Source organism: Urocitellus parryii, chromosome 4 (assembly GCF_045843805.1).
Source record: "Urocitellus parryii isolate mUroPar1 chromosome 4, mUroPar1.hap1, whole genome shotgun sequence".
NCBI classification, from domain to species: domain Eukaryota; kingdom Metazoa; phylum Chordata; class Mammalia; order Rodentia; family Sciuridae; genus Urocitellus; species Urocitellus parryii.
This window is the reverse complement of record NC_135534.1, coordinates 131,494,559-131,503,442: the sequence shown is the minus strand read 5'-3', so window position 1 is coordinate 131,503,442 and position 8,884 is coordinate 131,494,559.

Sequence of the window (8,884 nt, the reverse complement as noted above, 5' to 3'; positions counted from 1 at the left end):
GGCGCAGGACTGATCAAACACACACCTGGGATAAGAAGTGGGTTTATTATCAGGGGCCTGACAAGGCTGCTTTGCACAAATAGAGGGACAGCAGCAGCAACTCCCCCTTGAATGTTACCATTTATACGCTAGAATCATGGCTGCATACTAGGGGCGGGTTTAGTCTTGACTGACATAGTAAGCATCCCCTGATCTTGTGGAAGGCAAGTTTGTTTCTTGGGAACACAGACAGGCGGTTTTCCTATCTCTCAGAGGGGGGACAGGAAAACCGGCATGTCCCTTTACTTTCTCAAGGAGAGAACAGGGAAACCAGTATGTCCCCATCTCAGGGCCCTGTGAATTGTCTCCTATCTCTCAATGAAAGAACAGGGAGAAACCAGTATGTCTCCAGGCTGGTAGGTTTTATCTTGGGCTAGTTTCTATTTCTTGGGAATACAAACAGTATTCATAAAGGGGGGTGGGGGGAAAGGAAGATGGCTACAATTATGCTAACACTCAGTAGTACCACATAGAACTAATAAATAAATTAAATAAAGGTATGGTGTCCATCTACAACTAAAATTTTTTTTTAAAAATTACAATGTTCTGCAAAAGAGAACGTTTGGGAGCCTCTACCTAAGAGAATGGAATGGTTGCAAAAATTCAGAATATATATACTACATAGCATACTATTTTGCAGTTTTTAAAAATAAGCATGTCTCTCCTCCTTGAGGGAAGGGATGGTCTTATTTAGCTTTGTCCAAAGTCAGTAAAAAAAAAACTGTTGAACAAAAAGGGGAAACAGCTTATTTTTTGCTTTATTTTTTTCTCTTCTTCTAATTATTTATTTATCTGCAGTGATGAGCACCCTACCACTGATCTATATCTCCAGTCTTTATTTTATTTTTTGAGATAAGGTCTCACTAAGTTGCCCAGGCTGGCTTCAAACTTGCCATCCTCCTGCCTCAACCACCCTGATAGCTGGGATTACAGGCCTGCACCACCATGCCCAACATAAATCCCTTTTTAAAGAGGGAGCTTGTTATTCCCAGAAGAATGAAACCGGTGTGTGATTCCAGTCAATGGGATAAAAATGTTAAAAAATGTGAAACCCCACAATAAAGAAAAAAGGAAGATTTGAGATCAAAAATTTGAGGAATGGGGCTTCCCCTGTGTCCTGACATGACCTAGCAGATTCAGTCACCTCCTCTGCTTGTGGGAAGGCCACTTCCTGTCAGCACAAAAGGCACAAGATAAAATTCCTTGGTTGAACGTTGGAGCAGCTAATGTCACCATATCTATCTCATAATCAGCAGAGGAAGACAGCCCATTTGCCTCGAGTTAGCAGAGAATTTTTCAGTGTGTTTCCTGCATTGCCACGGGCAGGCTCATTTTGTCACCTGCTTCACACTTAGCCAACGGCATGAACATCATTGGGCTCCCCAGCCTGGCCCAGGTTCAAATTCCCTGGCTTTCCAGAAGCCAGGCCTCTCTGCTTTTGTCCAGGGCAGTAGCCCCTTGACCTTTTGCAATTTTCCATGATTGTGTCATATCCAGTCACTCGAAGGCAAGCACTATTAGTTGTACTGCCAAGTGCTGGTGGAGAAATGCCAAAGCTGGTGAGGAAGTGAATCAAAATGAACTGAAACTACACACAGAGAACTGATGAGGAAGACACAGGCTGCAGAAAAAAATCAATGAGTTAGGGAGGAAAAAAAGTGTGCCCAAGAAAATCAATGAAACCCAAGTGGGGCTGACCACAGAGAAAAAATTCTCTCTTTACAGTCTGTGCCTGACTGCAGATGTGCAAGGCAAATCCAGCTCTTAACACTCAGTAGTACCACATAGAAATAATAAATAAATTAAATAAAGGTATTGTGTCCAATTGTGTTGAAGAGAGCATAACCCATCTTCCTTGTGTATGTAACAGGACTTCTTTTTTTTTTTTTAAGAGAGAGTGAGAGAGGAGAGAGAGAGAGAGAGAGAGAATTTTTAATATTTATTTTTTAGTTCTCGGCGGACACAACATCTTTGTTTGTATGTGGTGCTGAGGATCGAACCCGGGCCGCACGCATGCCAGGCGAGCGCGCTACCGCTTGAGCCACATCCCCAGCCCCAGTAACAGGACTTCTTAAGATTTCATGTGTACAAGAGTCATCCAGGAATCCTGGTGAACTTCTTGTTAACTGACAGATTCTGATTTTAGTAGATATGGGGTAGAGCCTTAGAGGGTACGTTTCTAACAGGGTTCCAGGAGATACTGAACACTTTGAGTAGCTGGCAAATAAAGGAGCATGGCTTCTCAAAGTGGGGCTGTTGGACAAGCATCATCAGAGAAATTGTCATAAATGTGTTTTTGAATTTCCAACAGACTGAATCAGAAACTCTGGGAATAGGATCCATGAGTTTTAACAAGCCCCCCAGGTGATTCTGATGTGTTCCAACGTTCAAGAACCACAAATATTCTACACCTAGATTGACTTCACGTAGGTTTTTGTCCATCTCTACCATGAAAACATTTCATGTTAACCAAACCCTAAGATGCTAAGATCTGTTGCTTTCCTCTAAATCATTATTTCCCCCATTGTTGTTGTTGTTGTTGTTGTTATTAGTACTAGTAGTATGTGGCCATACTTGGGAACCCAGAGGCACTCCACCTCTGAGCTACATCCCCAGGCCTTTTATTTATTTACTTTAATTTGAGACAGGGATCTCACTGTGTTGTTGAGGCTGGCCTCTAACTGGTGCTCCTTCTGCCTCAGCCTTTGATTAGCTGATTTACAGGCACTCACCACCATGTCAAGCTAAAATCATCATCTCTTATATTTTTATCTCTTGTTAACTTTCATATGCTCTTATTTGCCTTCCAAATTATATCAATAGATATTGTCTTATTTTGCAAACTTCATCAAGAGTTACTTGAGATCAAGCTACCACCTTGTTCTGCTCTGCATCTCCAACTTAGTAGTGTTTGTCATATGGCATGTGCTCAATAGACATTTCTTGATAGGTTGATGGATATTATGTTGAAGCCAAATTCAATCAAACAATATGCAGGAATTCATTTATAGTTTGAGCATCCTTCTCAAGTGAATAAATATAAGTATTTATATTAATTATCTAATGCTGCAAACACACACACAAAAAACCCCCACCAACAATCTGAGTGGCTTCAGGCAACAATATTCATTTTTCACCTTTCATGGTTTTTATATGCCAGGAATTTTGGACCAGCAAAACTGGCAGTTCTGAATTAGCTTAGGGTTTCTTATGAGTTTACAGTCAGATATTGGCAGACTGAAGTCAACCAAAGACTTGGCTGGACCTGAAGAACCTGCTTCTAAGATAGGTCACTCAGATGGCCAAAAAATTAGTGCTGACTATTAGCAGAGACCTCAGTTCCTCTCCACAGGGCTCCTTCCAACATGGCAATGGCTTCCACCTAAAGGAAGCAATCTAAGAGACCAAGACAGAGTCCCATGATGTCATTTTATTTATATTCTACTGGTCACATAGGTTAGCGCTGATTCAACGACAGTCAGGCACGGTGGCACACACCTCTAATCCAAGTGACTCAGGAGGCTGAGGCAGAAGCACCACAAGTTTGAAGCCAGTCTCAGCACTCAGTAAGACTCAGCAACGAAGCTAAAGACCCTGTCTAAAAATAAAAAATAAAAATGTCAAGGGATGTAGCTCAGTGACAAAGAACCTCAGGTTCAATCCCTAGTAAAAAAAGAAAAAAGAGAAAAAGTAAAAAGAAAAAGACACCATAGAAACAAGACTACACAAGTGCATGAATTACAGGAGGCAAAGATCACCAGGGCCATCTTGGAGGAGGCTGGCTATTGCAGAATGCACCTTGGGGTTGTTACAGAGAGTGTATTTTGTTTTCAAGGACTTCATATTCTTGTGGAAGAAAACACACAGTAAACAAGTTCACAAATAAGGACTTCAGATAGAAACACGTGTGAAATAATGTAAAAAGGGGGATGAGGCAGATGGGTGACATTAAATAATGAGAGCAGGAACACTCTAAGGTCATGGTATTCAGCTGAATCATGAGACGGAACCTCCATGTGGCACCAGGCAGTGGGGACAGCATGTGCAACAATGCTGGCCTGGAAGGGGAAAGGACTGGCATGTTTCAGAAACTGAAAGAAGCAAGTGTTGCTAGAACACAGCAAAGAAACGGGAAAGTGTCAATGAGGATAAGCCAGAACCCAGAGAGGCAAGAGGCAAACTGGGAGGACTTGGTGTCTCCATAGCCTAGAAATGGGAGTGCTGTTAGCAGGCTAGTCTCATCACTTGTTTTAAAAGATTCTTGAAGAAGATCGTAAAGAATTGACCAGTAAGTTTGGGAAGGAGTGCATTTGAGACCTTCTCAAGAGCAGCATCCGTGGCAAGAGTGGGGTTAAAAGCCTAATAAATGCATTGAATTAACTCCAGAGATTGAAGAAACGGAAGGGTGAAAAGATCTCACTTCATCAGAAGACTAATGCAGCAGTGCCCTGGGGGCCATAGAGTTCAGAACAAATTTTTGTTTTGATTTGGTTCTGGAACTTGGGTTTTATGTTTTTGGATTGAGTCTTAAGATAGGAGTTGGGCCAGGCACAGTGGCACACTTCTGTTATCTCAGCAACTCAGAAGTCTGAGTCAGGAGATTTGTGAGTTCAAAGCCAGCCTCAGGAACTTAGTGAGGACCTAAGAAACTCAGCAAGAGTCTGTCTCTAAATAAAATACAAAAAGCACTGGGGATGTGACTCAGTGGTTAAGCACCCCTGGGTTCAATCCCCAGGAAAGAAAAGAAAAGAAAAGAAAAGAAAAGAAAAGAAAAGAAAAGAAAAGAAAAGAAAAGAAAGAAGAGAAAAAAGGAAAGAAGGAAGGAAGGAAGGAAGGAAGAGAGAGAGAGAGAGAGAGAGAGAGAGAGAGAGAGAGAGAGAGAGAGAGAGAAAGAAAGAAAGAAAGAAAGAAAGAAAGAAAGAAAGAAAGAAAGAAAGAAAGAAAGAAAGAAAGAAAGAAAGAAAGAAAAAAAGATGGGAGGTGGGACAGGCTACTGTCCTCATAAAAAGCATGCTGAAGGGAACGGATAAGATGTAGAAGTCCCTGGAACACAGCAATTACTCATCCTTACCCTTGTGATTGAGTTGCATCTAGACCTACCTAATTTGAGAGAGCTAATGGGTATGCTCAGAGATTTTTATTTCTGATTTAATTAGGAATTGTACTTCCTTTTGTTAACTTCTCACTTAACTCATGAATAGCTACTTATATTCTTGCATCTTATGGAACTAATAAAGGAATCCTATGTCAAAAATACAGAATTTTAAATTCCCATGGATTTAGACTTGTCTCCTTTCTTCCACTCTTCTGCTCATCCCTACTGAGTATTTCTGCAAATAAATCTGGTTGGACCCAAGACCTACAGGCCAGGCTGTGCTCTGCATAGAGTGTTTCCAGTGAACTTAAGAGGTATTTTCCTACAGATTATTGAAACAATTAACTTTCACTTACTTAATTATGAAAACTATAAATTAGGACTCTTTAATAAAAGACAAATATCCAAAACAGCCCTTTGTGGTACCAGTAGTCTCTATTTTCTATAGTTTGTTTGTTGAGGTATGGGGGATCAAACCCAGGGCCTTGCCTATGCTAGGCAAATGCTCTACTACTGAGCTACACCCTAGCCCTATTACCCCATTAGATTTTTTGTTTTAGTCAGCTTTTTGCTGCTGTGACTAAAGGACCTGAGCAGAACTACTGTAGAGGAAGAAAGGTTTGTTTAGGGTTCACAGTTTCAGAGGTTTCAGTCTGTAAGTGGCTGGTCCCATTTCTAGGGGCTCAAGGTGATATCATGGCAGAAGAGTGTAGCACAGGGAAGCACCTCACATGGTGATCAGAAAGCAGAGAGAGACTCCACTTGCCAGATACAAATATATACCCCAAAGCCAAATCCCAATTCCCACCTCCTTCAGCCACACCCAACCACTACAGTTAACCCTCAGTTAATCCCTATCAGGAGCTTAATTCACTGATTGGGTTAAGACTCTCTCAACCCAATCATTTCTCCTCTGAAACTTCTTGCATTGTCTCACACATGAGCTTTGGGAGGACACCTCACATCCAAATCAGAACAATCTTACACATATTTTCCTTCTGTGGCTGTGCCAAGACCTGAAGAAGATTGAGAGTCAAAAGATAGCCCAGGCCTGCTTGCTATTTTCATGGCTCCTCCTTGGAGGGCCTGAGAAAGGAGCTTAAGGTTACAGAGAAAACACTGAGTCACAAAAGAGAAATGCCCATGAACCATTGGCAGAGTTGCAGAACAAGCAACTCATAAGCAACCCAGCAAATGTCCTTGTGCTCACATTCTTGCCTGCAACTTGCTGATTGGCTGAAAAAGCAAACAGACAAGTCGCAAGAAGTCATTCTATTTTTTTTTTTTAAGGAAGCATATGCATCAAAGACTTTGGTAACCCAGAAATGACTCTAGCCTCATTATAATAGTAAGATGTATACCCCTGGGTGGAGACTTAAGATGTTAATGAGATGTGCAATGTAGGAAGTAGCATGATTAGATCATTCAATGCTCACGGAAAACTGGAGAAAAATTGTGTAATTCTGCACTGACTCCACCTCTGGTTCAGTCCCCAAGTTACTGTCCCTGTATAAATGTCAGATCTCAGACCAAGATAACTCATTCTCTCTCTCTCTCTCTCTCTGATTGTCTGCACTCCCATTCTTGTGTGTACTTTCCTTTTATAGTAAATCTTTTTCACTTTTATTCATATCTGATACTTATTTAAATTCTTTTCTGAAGCATGTTAAGAGCCTGGAAGGTCTATTAGAGGTCTCCTCTACCTCCGGAGAACCCTCCTGGGACTACCTTACAGTGACAGGCCCCTCCCCCATCAATCTTGCATTCCTATCCCCTTTCAGCTCACCAGCCTTGTATAGGACAATGTTACTGTTGTTGCCTAGAGAGAGAGGAAACCAAATCAGTGATACACACATATGTTAGTTAACATCAGTCTCCCTGGTAACTGGGAGTTAACACAAACTCTAATCAGGAATCTCCACTCAGGGATAGATAATTAGGAAGAAAAGGACCCTAGACTGAAGTCCGCTCTTCAGATTCTGCAGATGCTCCAAATATTATCCTCTATACCAGCACCCGAGGGTTCCTTAGTTAACACTGGGATGTTAGATTGAACTTTTTCATGAGGAAAACAAATGTTTTCAAGAGGTATGTTTGGTTACTATGATGATGCAAGTTTTAGTCAGCTTTTGCATTCCTGTGACTAAAATATCTGACAAGAACAACTTAGAGGAGGAAAGGTTTATTTGGGGTTCCAGATTTCAGTGGTTTCAATCCATAGATGGATGACACCATTGCTCTGGGCCTAAAGTAAGACAGCATATCATGGGGGAAGAGCCCAGCAGAGGAAGTTACTCAATTCATGGTGTGATCAGGAAGGAGGGTGGGCCTCAGGGAAGATGCATCCTACCAGGGTTTGTAACTTCTGACCCACCTCCTCTGGCCATGTCCCACCTCCCTACAGTTATCACCCAGTCAGTTCATTCAAACTAGGATGGACCAATTAGGTTACAGCTCTCATAATCTAATCATTTTACCTCTGCATATTCCTGCATTATCAGGAGTTTTCAGGGCACCTCATATCCAATCCATAACATGCAACACAATGATTCTGCAAGAATAAAGTAATGAACACCCAAGAAATGCCAAAGCTCAATATCTTCAGAGTAGTATCCCAGTTGCAGAACCCCATGTGGTTAAATGACCCCATTAACAGAGTTGTCTAGTTGCCCCATCCAACTAGAAGACTTGCTGATCTGTTGACTGGATCACTGACTTGTCCTTAGCATGCCTGGCTATTGGTGCTGACTGTTGATGGGGGCACCTCTGCTACACTACATATATTAGATGGACCATAGGTCAGTCCCCAAGCTTTGTCACAGCATGATGACCTCATGCTTCCAAGAGTGGAAGCTTAAATGGTCTCTAGAGGAACCAGCTCAACATCACTCTGACATATGCCACTGGTTAAAGCAAGTCAAAGCCAGCACAAACTCAGGGGGCAGAAAAATAGATCCTGTCCTGTGATGGGACCAGTGGCAATGTCATATTGCAAAGAGACTCTGCCACAGGAGATGATTCACAGGAGTCATTTTTATAATGACCAACTCCATTATCTGGTGGTGAGATGATGGGGAAGAAGACAAAGAATTCCTACCTCTGATCATTTAACAAAAGAATCCAACAAATTAGATTCAGTGCATCCACAATCAGAGTCCATGAAACACCCTGTTGTTTTTTTCCCCATCATCTTGATAATTCTGGAATTTTCTTCAGGACAAACTTCTTATTAGATCCAATGAAAACCTCAAAACTTTTAACCTCTCAATTTGGCTAATGATGAGTTCCAACCATTCCAAGAAGGAAAACTGTCAGCTCTGGCATTTTTTTAATTGCTTATGCTTGCTTTATTAGTATTATCTTCTACCTCCAGATCTATTACCCGAAGATTTTTAAGATACCTGTACAACTGGTAAGGGTTAAAGTCAGGATAGGTTAATACAGAAACTTGCCTTACCTGCATACAAATTGCAACACATCACAATTTGCTATGGTCAATTCCCCTTCTCTGACCCTGCCATCCTTTGTGGTCGCTTGTAAACTGAATGGGACATGTACCCTGCTGACACATGAACCAAGTAAAGGTTATATTGTGAAACCTAATATTAAATATTAGTAAGCCTTATTATTTTAGAATATATATTTTATACATGTACATATATTTTATCTTTCCATACTTCTACTGGATCCTCTTTCACACTTATCTTTTTATACTACAACAATTACCTTAATGCAATACACTATTTGATA